The 18466-nt window shown below is 41.3% G+C and overlaps 1 protein-coding gene across 1 annotated transcript in view; it reads right to left on the reverse strand.

Moving 5' to 3' along the window:
• trmt9b (tRNA methyltransferase 9B) overlaps window positions 1–15924 on the reverse strand; it is a 32827-nt gene extending 16903 nt beyond the window's left edge. The window contains exon 1 of the mRNA XM_071356426.1: window positions 15803–15924. The gene's annotated coding sequence lies outside the window, so the exon portion shown is untranslated. The remainder of the gene's footprint in view (window positions 1–15802) is intronic.
• Between the last annotated feature and the right edge of the window lie 2542 nt (window positions 15925–18466).

An 18466-nucleotide genomic window follows, 5' to 3' on the forward strand; every position in this document is an offset into this window, starting at 1 on the left:
GGACGCCAATTATGGCCGATTACATTGCACTCCACGAGGAGACTGCGTGGCAGAATGACCACGTGTTATGCGAGTGCAGCAAGGAGCCAAGGTAAGTTGCTAGCTAGCATTAAACTTATCTTATAAAAAACAATCAACCTTAACATAATCACTAGTTGACTACATATGGTTGATGATATTACTCGTTTAACTAGCTTGTTATGCGTTGCAAATAATCAATGCGGTGCCTGTTAATTTATCATCAAATCACAGCCTACTTCGCCAAACGGTGATGATTTAACAAGCGCATTCGCGAAAAAAGCACTGTCGTTGCACTAAATGTACCTAACCATAAACATCAATACCTTTCTTAAAATCAATACACAAGTATATTTTTAAACCTGCATATTTAGTTAAAAGTAATTCATGTTAGCAGGCAATATTAACTAGGAAAATTGTGTCACTTCTCCTGCGTTCTCTGAAAGCATAGTCAGGTTATATGCAGCAGTTTGGGCCGCCTGGCTCGTTGCGAACTGTGTGAAGACCATTTCTTCCTAACAAAGACCGTAATTAATTAGCCAGAATTTTACATAAGTATGACATAACATTGAAGGTTGTGCAATGTAACAGCAATAATTAGACTTATGGATGCCACCCGTTCGATAAAATAAGGAAAGGCTCCGTATTTCCCTGAAAGAATAAACGTTTAGTTTTCAAAATTATAGTTTCCGGATTTTAACATATTAATGACCTAAGCCTCGTATTTCTGTGTGTTTATTATATTATAATTAAGTCCATAATTTGATATTTGATAGAGCAGTCTGACTGAGCGGTGGTAGGCAGCAGCAGGCTCGTAAGCGTTCATTCAAACAGCCCTTTCCTGCGTTTGCCAGCAGCTCTTCGCAATGCTTGAAGCACAGCGCTGTTTATGACTTCAAACCTATCAATTCCCGAGATTAGGCTGGCAATACTATAGTGCCTATAAGAACATCCAATAGTCAAAGGTATATGAAATACAAATGGTATAGAGAGAAACAGTCCTATAATAACTACAACCTAAAACTTCTTAACTGGGAATATTGAAGACTCATGATAAAAGGAACCACCAGCTTTCATATGTTCTCATGTTCTGAGCAAGGAACTTAAACGTTTTTACAAGACACATATTGCACTTTTACTCAGGACTGTCCGCAACAGGCTGAACTGAGGGCTTGTAGGCCTGTTGTAAGGCAGGTCCTCACCAGACATCACTGGCAACAACGTCGCCTATGGGCACAAACCCACCGTCCCTGGACCAGACAGAACTGGCAAAAAGTGCATATTCACTGACGAGTCGCGGTTTTGTCTCATCAGGGGTGACGGTCGGATTCACGTTTATCGTCGATGGAATTAGCGTTACACCGTGGCCTGTTACCCTGGAGCGGGATCGATTTGGAGGTGGAGGGTCTGTCATGGTCTGGGGCGGTGTGTCACAGCATCATCAGACTGAGCTTGATGTCATTGCAGGCAATCTCAACACTGTGCGTTACAGGGAAGACATCCTCCTCCCTCATGTGGTACCCTTCCCTTCCCGGATTTCAATCCCATTGAGCACATCTGGGACCTGTTGGATCAGAGGGTGAGGGTTAGGGCCATTCCCCCCAGAAATGTCCAGGAACTTGCAGGTGCCTTGGTGGAAGAGTGGGGTAACATCTCATAGCAAGAACTGGCAAATCTGGTGCAGTCCATGAGGAGGAGATGCACTGCAGTACTTAATGCAACTGGTGGCCACACCAGATACCGACTTACTTTTGATTTCGACCCCCCCTTTGTTCAGAGACACATTATTCAATTTCTGTTAGTCACGTCTGTGGAACTTGTTCAGTTTATGTCTCAGTTGTTGAATCTTGTTATGATCATACAAATATTTACACATGTTAAGTTCGCTGAAAATATATGCAGTGTACAGTGGGAGTTTTTATTTTTGGAAGTTTACATACACCGTAGCCAAATACATTTAAACTCAGTTTTTCACAATTCCTGACATTTAATCCAAGCAAGAATGACCTGTTTTAGGTCAGGTATGTTCATCACTTTATTTTAAGAATGTGACATGTCAGAATAATAGAGATAATTATTTATTTCAGCTTTCATTTCTTTCATCACATTCCCAGTGGGTCAGAAGTTTACATGCACTCAATTAGTATTTGGTAGCATTGCCTTTAAATTGTTTAACTTGAGTCAAACGTGTTGGGTAGCCTTCCACAAGCTTCCCACAATAAGTTGGGTGAATTTTGTCCCATTCCTCCTGACAGAAGCTGGTGTAACTAAGTCAGGTTTGTAGGCCTCCTTGCTCGCACATGCTTTTTCAGTTCTGCCCACAAATTTTCTATAGGATTGAGGTCAGGGCTTTGTGATGGCCACTCCAATACCTTGACTTTGTTGTCCGTAAGCCATTTTGCCACAACTTTGGAAGTATGCTTGGGGTCATTGTCCATTTGGAAGAACCAATTGCGACCAAGGTTTAACTTCCTGACTGATGTCTTGAGATGTTTCTTCAATATATCCAGATAATTTTCCTTCCTCATGATGCCAAACAGTGTCTCCTGCAGCAAAGCACCCCCACAACATGCTGCCACCCCCGTGCTTCACGGTTGGGATGGTGTTCTTGGGCTTGCAAGCCTCCCCCTTTTTCCTCCAAACATAACAATGGTCATTATGGCCAAACAGTTCTATTTTTGTTTCATCAGAGGACATTTCTCCAAAAAGTACGATCTTTGTCCCCATGTGCAGTTGCAAACCGTAGTATGGCTTTTTTATGGTGGCTTTGGAGCAGTGGCTTCTTCCTTGCTGAACAGCCTTTCAGGTTATGTCGATATAGGACTCCTCCAGCATCTTCACAAGGTCCTTTGCTGTTGTTCTGGGATTGATTTGCACTTTTCGCACCATAGTACGTTCATCTCTAGGAGACAGAACACGTCTCCTTCCGGCGCTGTATGATGCCTGTGTGGTCCCATGGTGTTTATACTTGCGTACTATTGTTTGTACAGATGAACATGGTACATTCAGGCATTTGGAAATTGCTCCCAAGGATGAACCAGGCTTGTGGAGGTCTACAATTATTTTCTGAGATCTTGGCTGATTTCTTTTGATTTTCCCATGATGTCAAGCAGAGGCACTAAGTTTGAAGGTAGGCCTTGAAATACATCCACAGGTACACCTCCAATTGACTCAAATTATGTCAATTAGCCTATCAGAAGCTTCTAAAGCCATGACATCATTTTCTGGAATTTTCCAAGCTGTTTAAAGGCACAGTCAACTTAGTGTATGTAAACTTCTGACCCACTGGAATTGTGATACAGTGAAATAATCTGTCTGTAAACAATTGTTGGAAGAATTACTTGTGTCATGCACAAAGTAGATATCCTAACCGACTTGCCAAGACTATAGTTTGTTAACAAGAAATTTGTGGAGTGGTTGAAAAACGAGTTTTAATGACTCCAACTTCCGACTTTAACTGTATTTGATGAGCTATTTAGCAGTCTTGTTTAGCAGTCTTATAGTTTGGGGGGGGGGGGGGGGGGGGTGCCGCGCGGTGCCATGCGGTAGCAGAGAGAACAGTCTATGGCTTGACAATTTTTGGAGCCTTCCTCTGACACCGCCTTGTATAGAGGTCCTGGATGGCAGGGAGCTCAGCCCCAATGATGTACTGGGCTGTACTCACCACCCCCTGTAGCACCTTGCAGTCGGGTGCCTTGCAGTTGCTGTACAAAGCGATGCTCTCAATGGTGCAGCTGTAGAACCTTTTGAGGATCCGAGGGCCAATGCCAAATATTTTCAGCCTCCTGAGGGGGAAGAGGCGCTGTCGTGCCCTTTTCATAACTATGTGGGTGTGTGTGGACCATATTAATTCCTTCACGGAGAGGTTGTTGGAGGTATGGATGTAGACAACTAAGGCCGCTGCAGGGAAACACCACTGCAGGATCACTCAATTTATGGTGTAGCTTAAAGGGATACTTAGGGTTTTCGGCAATTAAGCCCTTTATCTACATCCCCAGAATCAGATGAACTCATGGATGTCTCTGCATTCAGTATGAAGGAAGTTAGTGGTAGTTTTGCGAGCCAATGCTAACTAGCATTAGCGCAATGCTAGCTGTTTTCCAGTCATTGCGCTAACACTACTTAGCAATTGAGCTTACGCTAGTTAGCAACTTCCTTCAAACTGCACACAGACATAAAAATGGTATCCAAGAGTTCATCTGACTCTGGGGAAGTAGATAAAGGGCTTCATTGACAAAATCCTGAAGTATCCCTTTAAGGACAGCTATTGATATAGTGTCAATATCCAATGACAATGTCCATGAGAGGAACAGCTTGAGTCGTGTATCCGCCTTAAAACCTCTGATACAGCATAAACATTCGGAGTGAAACCATAGTGTGGTTGTCTTGTTTCTGCAACCGATTGCATTGTGGCCACCGCCAGTAGGGCCGGGGTTGCTCAATTCTTCTAACTTTCCCAAAATTACCATGTTTTACAGAAACCCCAGTTGGAGGTTTCTCAGCTAATTCCAGGAATCTTCCAACTGGCATTTCAACCTTTTATATTTTGTGCAAGTTACCAGAATTTTGCTAACCTAAATATGGCACATCGTAAAACTTTTTTCTACAGGAATTAAAATTGATTCAGGTTTCACTCTATTTAATCTGCCTACTGAATACCACCCAGGTCAGGTGCTACATGTTTAAATGTGTCCTTCCATTCTCTGCCACTGTTCAGCCACATAAAACACGACTCCATGGAACAGGGCACAAATTACACCCAGTGATGTCAAATTTAATCACAGAGAACATACCGTTTGAGTGAGCTTGCGTGAGTGTGTGACAGTGTGTGTGAGAATATGCGAGTGTGTCGTGACTGTACTGTGGTCTGCCTCAGTCTATTAAGATGTGAGGCAACGCCTACCTTTACTACCGTCCTACTTCTGCTGTGCTGCTTACAGCTCCATGAAGAGACAGTTTGAATCTCACACAAAGAGACACACAGTGGCGGTTTGAATCTCAATAATTATCTCATGGTCTAATATGATCATGAGTCATTCTAATTATAGGCTTGTCAAACACAACATCCATTTATTTCCCCCAAAGGCTGGTTGGACAGATAACATTTTCAACAAAATCCAGTCATCTTTGAAGCAGATCATGATAACTTAACAGCAATGTCACTGACACCAGAAGTCCTCACATAAATACAAGCACACTGCCATGTTTGATATCTTGTGCAATGTGCATGCTCTGCCTTAATAATATAATCATATTTCCTTCAGATGGCCCAGCACCTTGGTGATGACATCAGCCAGGTCAGATGAAGTGAAAACACATGGCTCCTTTTGGAGCACATATTGCCATCAAGGAGAACTTGTCTATAGAGCCCCACAGTGGAGATGTCATAATACCCATAAAACCTAGCGGTCAAACAGGGAAATGGTTCCAATCATTTTTCCACCATTAATTTTTTCCATTGGGAATTTTAGAAACACTTAAAATAAGGACTGATTTGTGTAGGTGTATATCTCTCTCTAGGACAAGGTGACCTTTATCAATATGTTCGCCTGTACTTAACCCCCAAAATGAAATGCTAATTAGTTGCTAATGTGGCTATTATAAAGCACTACAAATGCCATGATGATTTGGACGAAACTGCCGAATCGAGGCAAAGGTAAGAATCTCCGAATGAACTATCTAATGGTAGCAAAATTTTGTAATGAGTAAATTGGCTAAATTTCTTTAAATGGACAATTCTGTGAATTCTTGTGCAAGTTGTAAATTGACACAATACCTGTTGGCAAAGGTGTCAACTAGAGACGATGTGCAAGAACTTGCAGGGATTTGTAGTCTTGCATGATGTCTACTTTGATGCTAATTAGCATTTTAAAATCTAATTCGAGTATTCAGATCCAAATATATTGATTTAAAGTTACCTTGTCCAAGAGAGATTTACGTAGTTATCAAAATGTCACGCCAGGGTAAGCCTACACGAAACTCAGCCCTTATTTTAAGTGTTTCTAAATCCCCTTTGGGAAAAATTTGAATTATTTCCTTGTTTGACCTCTATATTTGATGGGTATTATGACTTATACTGTGGTACTCTATTGACAGAGGGAGCATGTGAGCACGTGTTCACTCAGTATCTGATAGTCAGAGGATGCTCTGGATAAGAGCGTCTGCTAAATGACTTAAATGTAAATGTAAAACTTAGTTTGTAGTCAATATTCTGTGCTTGGCTGCATCTTGCTGAAAATCTCAGGAGAAGCAGCCAGTGTACATTGTGACAGAGAAATAGGTTGTACCCACTGGCAGAGACCATAGCAAAGCTAAAGTGTCTTATTTTTGCTGGAGAAAGACCAAACCAACCAAGCAGGCTATATCCTAGAAGTTGACAATATCCTCTGTCTAATAGCAAATGTTATGTTATCGTAGCATGAAACATGTTTTTTTTAAATTTAATTTAACTTCACCAATTTGGACTATTTTGTGTATGTCCATTACATGAAGTCCAAATAAAAATCTATTTAAATTACAGCTTGTACTAAAACAAAATAGTAAAAACGCCAAGGAGGATGGATACTTTTGCAAGGCACTGTATTCCACCTGAGTTTCACTTCCATTCACTAAACAACTCAATCAATGGGTATTATGTAAGTAGTTGTGAGATGCAAGGCTCCCCTGCCCAGTGCTCAGCCTCAATGACAATAGAGACTAAAATCAGTTCACAGGTAACACAAAAAGATCAGCCCCAAAATGAATAACAAAGACTTCTGTGTTTGGGAGAAATTGTGCTCTTGATCTTGACTACCAGAGAGAAAATAAACATTTAAACAGTGCTTTGTTGCCCTCACCCACTTGCTGCAATTACATTATAGGCAACAGGATTTTTTTTATACATACATAACCAGTCAAAAGTTTGGACAGCACCTACTCATTCCAGGGTTTTTCTTTATTTTTACTATGTTCTACATTGTAGAATAATAGTGAAGACATCAAAACTATGAAATAACACATATGGAATCATGTAGTAACCAAAAAAAAAAGTGTTAAACAAATCAAAAATCTATTTGATATTCTTCAAAGTAGCCACCCTTTGGCTTAATGACAGCTTTGCTCCATCTATCTCTATGATTTGAACAGACACAGGCCACTGACCTTTAAATCTCAGCAGTTGCTAAAGGCTTTCTGCTGTGCAATTGCGAGTCAGTTAGGCTAATGAAGATACTGCTAGGTAGTGTTACTTCCCCGGCAGAGTACCAGTGTAAGAGATTAAAGAGTCACAGCCAGAGTGGGGCTTGAGCCAGCAATCCTGCAGTTATATGGAACATGCACTCTCTACCACCTGCGCTATACCAAAACGTGCACTCGGGCGGGGGGCGCAGGACTGAGTTTGGGAAACCCTGCTCTAAATTAGACATTTCACTTTAAAACAAAAACCAATGATTGCAAAGTTTAACAAACCATACTACTCTATGCACAAGGACTACTTTTAACCATTTCCACTGAACATTTTACAAAAACACATTTACTTGAACAATGCAGATGCAAACGTTTGGAAACAGAATGACGGGTTGTGCCATGTGTGTCTATATTCTGTGACCAAACTATGCATCTGAGCAGAAAGATCGGAGTCTCTGTTACCGTGGAATTTCTCCATACAGTAGTTACAGACGGATTATTATTTCACTTCGATTAGGCTGATAATGCTATGAGGGCCTCAGGGGCCACAATAGAGCTAAATCTGTTAGATCAGGATTGATTACATTGATGTACCCTTACCCTACGAAAATATGCTTCATTCTAATCCTAATGTCTAACCCCCATCAGAAGTTTGTAAAATGGAATGCAGTTAAAAATTATATATATTTAAAATAGTGGTTTAACAATGTATTAAGCTAAATATATATATTCTAGACAATACATGCATGCTTCTGAAATGTGGTTCACGAGCTCTAATACATTGACTGAAAAGTGATACGATTTACCAGACATTAGTAGACGCATAAGTAATTGTTGTCCTCTTTTAGACAAATAAATAGGGTTAGTGTTCCCAGATGGCCATATCTCCATTTTACAGCACGTGTCTACGGAAGACAGAGGGACCACCTGTGCTAATTAGCTACAGTATCTAGTATGCTCTGAACACCTGTGTGTAATGGAAGAAGGCCGCCAGAAATGTATTAGCACTGAAAAATACAGTCTGCTGCAACTGTGATGAAGCCGGTTAAAACACTTTACAGGGCGCAAATCTCACTATTTTCCTCATCAATCTACACATAATACCCCATAATGACTAAGTGAAAACACGTTTAGACATTTTTGCTAATGTTTTAAAAAGAAAAACAGAAATTTCACATTTACACATGTATTCAGACCCTTTACTCAGTACGTTGAAGCACCTTTGGCAGCTATTACAGACTCAAGTCTTTTTGGGTATGACGCTACAAGGTTGGCACACCTGTATTTGGGGTGTTTCTCACATTCTTCTCTGCAGATCCTCTCAAGCTCTGTCAGGTTGGATGGGGAGCATCGCTGCACAGCTATTTTCAGGTCTCTCCAGAGATGTTTGATCAGGTTCAAGTCCTGGGTCTGGCTGGGCCACTCAAGGACATTCAGAGACTTGTCCCGAAGCCACTCCAGCGTAGTCTTGGCTGTGTGCTTAGGGTCGTTGTCCTGTTGGAATGTGAACCTTCGCCCCAGTCTGATGTCCTGAGTGATCTGGAGCCGGTTTTCATCAAGGATTTCTGCACGTTGCTCCGTTCATCTTTCCCTCGATCCTGACTAGTCTCCCAGTCCCTGAAAAACATTCCCACAGCATGATGCTGCCAACACCATGCTTCACCGTAGGGATGGTGCCAGGCAGGGGCGGACTGAAACAATAATTCAAGCCGGGAATTTGACTCCTTCCCAGGCCACCCTGTTCACGCAAACCACCAGACCGCTAATTTTGTAGGCTAACCCTATTTGTTGATGTAACGGGTACCAAACTAGTTATACATTTGGACACTATGTTCATCTGTTATCCACATTACAAAATACAAACATTTGGGACTGACCAACAAGTAGCCTATCTGAACACTGAGTTTAAGGTATGCTATGGTTATGGGTGCACCCTCAAAAACTCACTAGGAATACACCAATCATAGCACATACAAATGTACAAGGCTAGACACACAAAACAATTAGCCTACACTTTTTAAAAAGAGAATGAGAGAGTTAGTTCAAATGATTCTTTTTTTCAAGCATCAAGCATATCAAAAGTATCAAAAAACTTCACACACACACATTCACTGAACATAAGCTACAACAACACGAGTATAATACAAAAGTTGAAAAAGCACTCCTCTACAAAAAAATGTAGATTACAATGTTCCCTCACTGGTGTCCATAAAGCCAACAGCACACAAACACATCTATACACCATGTCAATGAAATTGAACATTGGCTACATAACTGCAAGTATAACATGAAAGTCCAAAAAACATGCCTCTGTACAAAAGCTTTAACTCACAGCAAATGTTCTTTCACCCTTGTCAGCCTGTTAAGGAAGAGTCATAGCATAGCTACTTCAGAGTAACCAGGAAGTAATTACCACTAGTAACAATATAAACTCAAAAAACTAGCCATGATGTCAGCCATGTTTTAGAAGTTATATGCAGCTTCGTGTCTGTGTCCTGTAGCTCACATTTCCCAATAACTTTAACGACATCAATCACACGTTCCATGACCTGCCTCCTCTTTCTGACCTGGTTTCGTTCAACTGACATTTGCTTATCACTCAGAAGGGTACGGATGTCTGCTTTGCTGGCTCTGAGGAAAAAGGCTTCTGCACTTTCTCTATGTGTCTTGCTTCTCTCATGTCCTGTACTTTCTGATGGGCATGTTTCCAGGCCTGCATGTCTCCTTTGATAAATGCACTATCACTGGCTGAAGGTTTTGCGAATGCAAGACATACTGAGCAGAACAAGGAGTGAGTTACTTCACAGCCATTTTCTGTTTGTGCCATCTTCGGAGTGGAATTACATTGGGAATGACTGTTTGAGGGGTTTGTTTTGGGTGGTACTGAAAAAATAAGTCAAAATCCTTGGACTGAGGACGGGCAAAATAATCAAATGGATTTTCAGTGCTTTTGATGTCCCTTTCTATTTTCCCTGTACTGGGCTCTGAACCTCCCTCTCTCTGCACAGCTAGTTGCTCTGCAGAATGAGATTAACATTGTAAATAACCTAAACTTAAACTTGTATTAGTTGTGCACTCATCGATTGTATGCCCCTCCCCGATTACAGTCCTACTGATCATCTCATAAATAAAGTACATATTAATCTAAAACCATTGCCTACATGTTTAGGTTTGTGCTCTGAAGTTGTACCTGAAGGTTCCTGCTCTGAGTCTGAGTCTGAACTGACCACCATCTCCTGTTCTGCAGGAGCACCTGAAGCTCTAGTGCTGCTGCTAATTCCTTCTCCACTTTTACAAAGAAAATACTATTATCATACTCACTATCATTAGTGTATCAGTAGGCTACATTAATACAACTCTGGGAAAAATTAAGAGTGGTCTCTTAATTTGGAGTGGTCTCTTAATTTTTCCCAGAGCTGTATATTATTGTAACTTGTAATGCTGGTACTAATGGCGCTAACGATCTTTGTCATTGCCTGTGCATGGCGCTAACGATCTTTGTCATTGCCTGTGCTGTGTCACACAGGCTACTGTGTTTCATTCATGGATGTATTATGGTTACGTTACTGTAGCCTGTTTCGCTGTACAGTGTATGTGCACTTTCCCCAACTTATGTGGCACGAGTCATTACCGAATGCTGGCAAGTCCATAGTCTAGGTTTACTATTTTCTACTAGTTGAAACATATTGCCTTCAATGTCATATTATGATCGCTATGTTGCACTCATTGCTATGATGTAAGACGTGCAAACTGTTTAGCCTACCGGAAGTTGTGTCGCTATTATTAGCTAGGCTACTTAGCTAGCCATGCTGGGTGTCGTGTGTGTGTGTGTGTCAGTGTGTGTGGTTTAGCTAATGTTTTTGATTGACCTGGTACTGGCGAACATGTCGCTTATTTTGCAGCATCTGTGGCAAGGGCCTCTCTTCTTTATTCTCTCCCTCTCTGCTTCACCTTTCCTCTTCTGGCTGTCCATTTCGCCGTGCGACTTGTCTAAAATGTTATCTGTAGAGAGGCAGGTAGACGGTTGCTATGTGCGTCGCGGAGAGACCTGGTGTCATTTTTGGTGCGGGGACACTGCAGCGAGTGAGTGAGAGTTGCGCCTGATGAGTGGATTCTCCATCAACTCATTCCTGCTTGCTACATTATTGCTGGTCAAGTTGACTATTCACCGCAGGCCAAAACGACCCTCAGGCCACCGGCAACGGCCAGTCCGCCATTGGTGCCAGGTTCCCTCCAGACATGATGCTTGGCATTCAGGCAAAAGTGTTCAATCTTGGTTTCATCAGACCAGAGATTCTTGTTTCTAGAGTAGGCTGCCTAAAAATATTTGATCCCAAAGTCATCTGTCTGCCTGCACGCAGACTGTGCCGCAATGATCTCTGTCAGACCCACAGGTCCTTCAGGCATCCCAACGGGAATTGAGGCCTGCTCATCATGTCTTAGCGGGACGAGATGGTGACAGTGGGTCCCAGCAGGATAAGACACCCAGGGGAAGACCAGTCTACGGAGGTCAGGTGAATTTTGCTGTATATTAACTATCATTGAATGATACAAAGTTCCATCTTGATTTGATGGGTAGCTCTACAGTAGCTACAAGACGGCAGCTTAAAGCTACAGTCTGGGATCTGGGAATAATGGTCATTTCAATTATTGAAACATTATCTTATCCAAGAATAGAATCAATGTATACATGTACACCAAGGTAATTCCTTGTCATGCCTCATTTTAGGAGGATCAGATGGCGACAGGGGTCTCAGGAGGGTCAGGCAGCCAGGGAAGACCAGTCTGTGAGGTGAATTTTTACAGATACAATACTTAATTCTCTCTGTGCAGCAAACACTGGACAAGCCAGATGCTTATTTTTAATGCAGTCTGACAAACCTCCAACGTTGATATACAAACTGTATCATGAGTTGATATAGGCTTTTCCCCATGACACAAAACATTTATTTTATTTAACTAGGCAAGTCAGTTAAGAACACATTCTTATTTACAATGATGGCCTACCAAATGGCATCCTGCGGGGACGGGGATTATAAATAAAAAATTAAATATAGAACACACACACACATCGCGACGAGAGAGACACCACAACACTACATAAAGAGAGACCTAAGACAACATAGCATGGCAGCAATATAAACTGGGCAGCAGCACAAAAGACGGTACAAACATTATTGGGCACAGACAACAGCACAAAGGGAAAGGTGGATAGAAAATTACATCACGCAAAGCAGCCACAACTGTCAGTAAGTGTCCATGATTGCATCTTTGAATGAAGAGATGGAGATAAAACTGGCCAGTTTGAGTCTGTTGCAGCTCGTTCCAGTCGCTAGCTGTAGCGAACTGAAACATGTCAAACGAAGACCTGGAAGAAGCGATTGATGATGAATGGATACATACGTTTGAATGCCCAGTCACGTTCAAATCATCTCAGACATAAATTACTGCAGTTTAAGACCATCCATAGAACGTACTATATGCCAGTGAAACTGGATATCATGCACTCAGCAATGTTATTCTTCTGCTGGAGGTGTAAAACATTAAAGGGGACATATTTGCATATGCTATGCTCTTGTGAAGGCTGGCTGAATTCTGGCAAACAGTATGTTCTTTTATCTCTGCATGTCTACAGATTTACTCTTCTTCTTGGTTTTATTTGAAGAAACTTAACACTTATCTGAAGAAACTGTTTAACCAAGCATTTATAGCAGCTAAGAAACATGTCCATTAATTGGAAGGTTGGTTATCCTCCCACAGTGTAAAGTTATGCATCACTAGCTTTGATTTATTACCAGATTAAGGGTATACTGGGCAACTTTCATAAGGTCTGGATGCCTAATATAAAGTAGGGTGTGTGGTTTGGGGCGCTGCATTGTGGTGGACAGCTAGGGACATGACGGGGCGAACCAGCTATATTGTGTGTAAGTAAAAAGAGCTCTACAGTACTATTAGTCCTATGAGATTAATCATATGGAGGATTTGCTGTTTTTGTGTATTAATGTACATTTTGAGGTGTACAGTTGAAGTCGGAAGTTTACATACACCTTAGCCAAATACATTTAAACTCAGTTTCACAATTCCTGACGTTTAATCCTAGTAAAAATTCCCTGTCTTCCCTGTGTTAGGATCACCACTTTATTTTAAGAATGTGAAATGTCAGAATAATAGTAGAGAATGAATTATTCCCAGTAGGTCAGAAGTTTACATACACTCAATTTGTATTTGGTAGCATTGCCTTTAAATTATTTAACTTGGGTAAAACGTGGCAGGTAGCTTCCCACAATAAGTTGGGTGAATTTTGGCACATTCCTCCTGACAGAGCTGGTGTAACTGAGTCAGGTTTGTAGGCCTCCTTGCTTGCACGCGCTTTTTCAGTTCTGCCCACAAATGTTCTATAGGATTGAGGTCAGGGCTTTGTGATGGCCACTCCAATACCTTGACTTTGTTGTCCTTAAGCCATTTGCCACAACTTTGAAAGTATGCTTGGGGTCATTGTCCATTTGGAAGACCCATTTGCGACCAAGCTTTAACTTCCAGACTGATGTCTTGAGATGTTGCTTCAATATATCCACAATTTCTCTTCCACATGATGCCATCTATTTTGTGAAGTGCACCAGTTCTTCCTGCAGCAAAGCACCCCCACAACATGATGCTGCCACCCCCTTGCTTCACAGTTGGAATGGTGATCTTCGGCTTGCAAGCCTCCCCCTTTTTCCTCCAAACATAACGATGTTCATTATGGTCAAATAGTTAAATTTTTGTTTCATCAGACCACAGGACATTTCTCCAAAAAGTACAATCTTTGTCCCCATGTGCAGTTGCAAACCGTAGTCTGGATCTTTTTATGTCGGTTTTGGAGCAGTGGCTTCTTCCTTGCTGAGCGGCCTTTCAGGTTATGTCGATATAGGACTCGTTTTTACTGTGGATATAAATACTTTTCTACCTGTTTCTTCCAGCATCTTCACAAGGGCTTTTGCTGTTGTTCTGGGATTGATTTGCTGTTGTTCTGGGATTGATTTGGACTTTTCGCACCAAAGTACATTCATCTCTAGGAGACAGAATGAGCGGTATGAGAGCTGCGTGGTCCCATGGTGTTTATACTTGCGTACTATTGTTTGTACAGATGAACGTGGTACCTTCAGGCATTTAAATTGCTCCAGAATTGTGGAGTTCTACAAATTTTCTTCTGAGGTCTTGGCTGATTTCTTTTGATTTTCCCATGATGTCAAGCAATGAGGCACTGAATTTGAAGGTAGGCCTTGAAATACATCCACAGGTACACCTCCAATTGACTCAAATGATGTCAACTAGCCTATCAGAAGCATCTAAAGCCATTACATAATTTTCTGGAATTTTTCTAGCTATTTAAAGTCACAGTCAACTTAGTGCATGTAAACTTCTGACCCACTGGAATTGTGATACAGTGAATTATAAGTGAAATAATCTGTCTGTAAACAATTGTTTGAAAAATTATCATGTCATGTCATGTCATGCACAAAGTAGATGTCCTAACCGACTTGCCAAAACTACAGTTTGTTAACAAGAAATTTGTGGAGTGGTTGAAAAACGAGTTTTAATGTGTATGTAAACTTCCGACTTCAACTGTATGTTTTCCAAAACTTTCCCTTGGGAACAAAAACAAATTAAGGTGGGAACTGGGAAGGAACTTGTGTTGGGAGAGAGTGGCGTTATTGACTAGACTGGTGGGGGCGGGCGTGCAGGTAGCTTGATATAGATATTGATATTTGATATAGAGGATGTTTTAATAAAGTCAATCAAAAGTCTGTAGTTTTTCAAGTTGTTCATTTGTTAGGCTATTGGTTAAAGGTGCAACAATATTTATAATTGAATTACCTTTGATCTAGTTCAGTCTGATTAATCACAATAAACATACTTAATAATGATCTTTTACCTAGCTTGATGACAGTGGGTATTTTTGTTCTAAATAGAGACGGCATATTGGATTGTGTAAAAATGCAGGAAAACAGCTTTAGATGTCCCAAAAAATTCTGGGGGAGGACCACCAGACCCCCGCCAGATTATGTCCCCCCACTTCTAAAACCAAAGTGGTGGCCCTGGTGTACAGTAAGTGTATATTTTGCATTTGTGAAATTATTTTGATGTGATAGTAAAGGGCTTTATGTTTCTAGAATCATATCGCAATTGCGAAATCAATTCATGTTCAGATAGAGTATTTGACTGTTTTGGCTGCCAGTCTACCTCTGAAAATAACATACAAGGTCCTTGGACCTTAAAATTAAGAATACCTAAGAGTACATCTTGGGCTAAGTGGGCTAACCTTTTTCGATTACTGTACCACTGTCGGGTAAATTTATTTTGGTCTGCCTGGAGTACCCCTGAAGTATCCCTCATGTGCATTTTACCAGTAGGCCTACGGTCTCATGAGACTTCTCAATTACCCACTGTGGCTAGGCCAAGTACCCCTGGTTGAGAACTAGGCTGGGAACAACTGCATTAGTACTACTCTAGCTAGCCTAAAGAAACCGCTCTACGTTAAAACTATAACCACAAATTCAACAGAGAACGTATCATCGCGTAGCATACTCACTTACATTTGTATCGCGTTCAATCGGCAACAATGTAAGATTATAATTACCGTAAATACTTCTGCCGGCCAATTTATCGTGTCGGCTACATGTCAGCAACGGAGGAAATATGTACAAATAGGTTAGCAACGTTGATAAAGCCTGAGTGAAATTGGCGTTCTGATTCAGTCCTATTTTGACTAGAAGGGATACAGTTTATGTCAGAATTGACTTTCCGTAGCAGGTTAGGATATTTTACGCTGCAGGTAAAGCGAATTAATGTAGCAGGTTAAGATAGTTAGATTAAGGTTATGAAAATGGTTCTGGTTAGCTAGAATGAAAAATTATTCAACTTTATTAGACGTCAATTTGACACAAACAGTCTCCCATCTAGCCATGACCATTATGTCCGCGGTCAAGGCACACTGGCAACATCTAATCCACGACTGTCATTGGTTAGCTGTCTCACATGACCAACACACAATAAACACACACACAGTGCCTAAATAAAGTCTACACCCCATGAATTTTTACATTTTGTTGCGTTACAAAGTGGGTTTGAAATATGTTGACATGACAAGAAATTACAATTAAAAGTGAAAATAAAATTATACACATTTTTAGAAATTAATATCTAATCTGAGAACATGGCAACCATGTTCTGTGTACGTTTGGTGGAACATTCTCCTAACCCACGGAAAACTGGATACATGAATATTCTTGTAACATTCTCATGAAACGTGTCTAACATTAATATCTTAAATTCTGGGAACATGGTAACCACGTCCTGTGTAAATTCTAATTGGAATTAAGGAGATGGTCTCTTGGAAACCTTACTTGCACATCACAGGAACATTCCTATGAAAATTATAGTTAATGACCTAATGACTCTTAAAGAAATGTTCTCTAAAGTTGTGGAAAAGTTTGTTGTTAACTGGGAGCTCACCGGTTCTGTCAAACAAAACTGTTCAAAGGAGCATGGTTCATGCTCTCTCTCTCCCTCAAATTCACACTGATCTGCATGTACAATCATCACAATAATACAGGAATAATTAACAAATCACTGCTAATATGCAGGAAGGTGCTTTTCCATGAACCAGTTGGGCTGGGATTACCATTTACTACCACGAGATTAGAACATATAACTGGCAGGTTAAGGACACTCCATTAAGACGTCCCATAATTTGTGCCATACACATTCACAGATTTGTCCCAAAGCCATTCCTGCGTTGTCTTGGCTGTGTGGTTAGGTCCTGGGCAGGTTATCAAGGATCTCTGTCCTTTGCTCCGTTCATCTTTCCCTCAATCCTGACTTGTCTCTCAGTCCCTAACATTGAAAAACATCCCCACGGCATGATGCTGCCACCACCATGCTTCATCGTAGGGATGGTGCCAGGTTTCCTCCAGACATGACACTTGGCATTCAGACCAGAGTTCAATTTTGGTTTCATCAGACCAGATAATCTTGTTTCTCATGGTCTGAGTCTCTTTAGGTGCCTTTTGGCAAACTCCAAGCGGGCTGTCATGTGCTTTTTACTGAGGAGTGGCTTCCGTCTGGCCACTCTACCATAAAGGCCTGATTGGTGGAGTGCTGCAGAGATGGTTGTCCTTCTGGAAGGTTCTCCCATCTCCACAGAGGAACTCTGGAGCTCTGTCAGTGACCATCAGGTTCTTGGTCACCTCCCTGATCAAGGCCCTTCTCACCCGATTGCTCAGTTTGGCCGGCGGCCAGTTCTAGGAAGAGTCTTGGTGGTATCAAACTTCTTCCATTTAAGAATGATGGAGGCTACTGTGTTCTTGGGGACCTTCAATGCTGCAGAAATTTTTTGGTGTCCTTCCCCAGATCTGTGCCTCGACACAATCCAGTCTCGGACAATTCCTTCGACCTCATGGCTTGGTTTTTGCTCGGACATGCACTGTCAACTGTGGGACCTTATATAGACAGGTATGTGCCTTTCCAAATCATATCCAATCAATTGAATTTACCACAGGTGAAGTCCAATGAAGTTGTAGAAACATCTCAAGGATGATCAATGGAAACAGGATGCACCTGAGCATAATTTCGAGTCTCGCAGCAAAGGGCCTGAATACTTATGTAAATGAGGTATTTCTGTTTTAAAAAATATATACATTTGCAAAAATGTGTCATTATGGGGTATTGTGTGTATATTGATTAAAATGTTTTATTTAATCAATTTTAGAATTAGGCTGTAACGTAACATGGGGAAATAGTCAAGGGGTCTGAATATTTTCTGAATGCACTATATACCAAACATTAGGAACACCTTCCTAATATTGAGTTGCACCCCCTTTTCCCCTCAGAACAGCCTCAATTCGTCGGGGCATGGACTCTACAAGGTGTCGAAAGCGTTCCACAGGGATTCTGGCCCACAGTTGTCAAATTGTCTGGATGTCCTTTGGGTGGTGGCCTATTCTTGATACACACGGGAAACTGTTGAGCGTGAATAACCCAGCTGTGTTGCAGTTCTTGACACAAACCGGTGAGTCTGGCACCTACTACCATACCCAGTTCAAAAGGACTTACATTTTTGTCTTCAACCTCTGAATGGCAAACACAATCCATATCTCAATCGTCTCACGACTTAAAAATCCTTATTTAACCGGTCTCCTCCACAACTACACTAATTGAAGTGGATTTAACAAGTGACATCAATAAGGGATCATAGTTTTCACCTGGCCAGTCTATGTCATGAAAAGAGCAAATGGTCTTAATG

Source organism: Salvelinus alpinus, chromosome 21 (genome assembly GCF_045679555.1).
Source record: "Salvelinus alpinus chromosome 21, SLU_Salpinus.1, whole genome shotgun sequence".
NCBI classification, from domain to species: domain Eukaryota; kingdom Metazoa; phylum Chordata; class Actinopteri; order Salmoniformes; family Salmonidae; genus Salvelinus; species Salvelinus alpinus.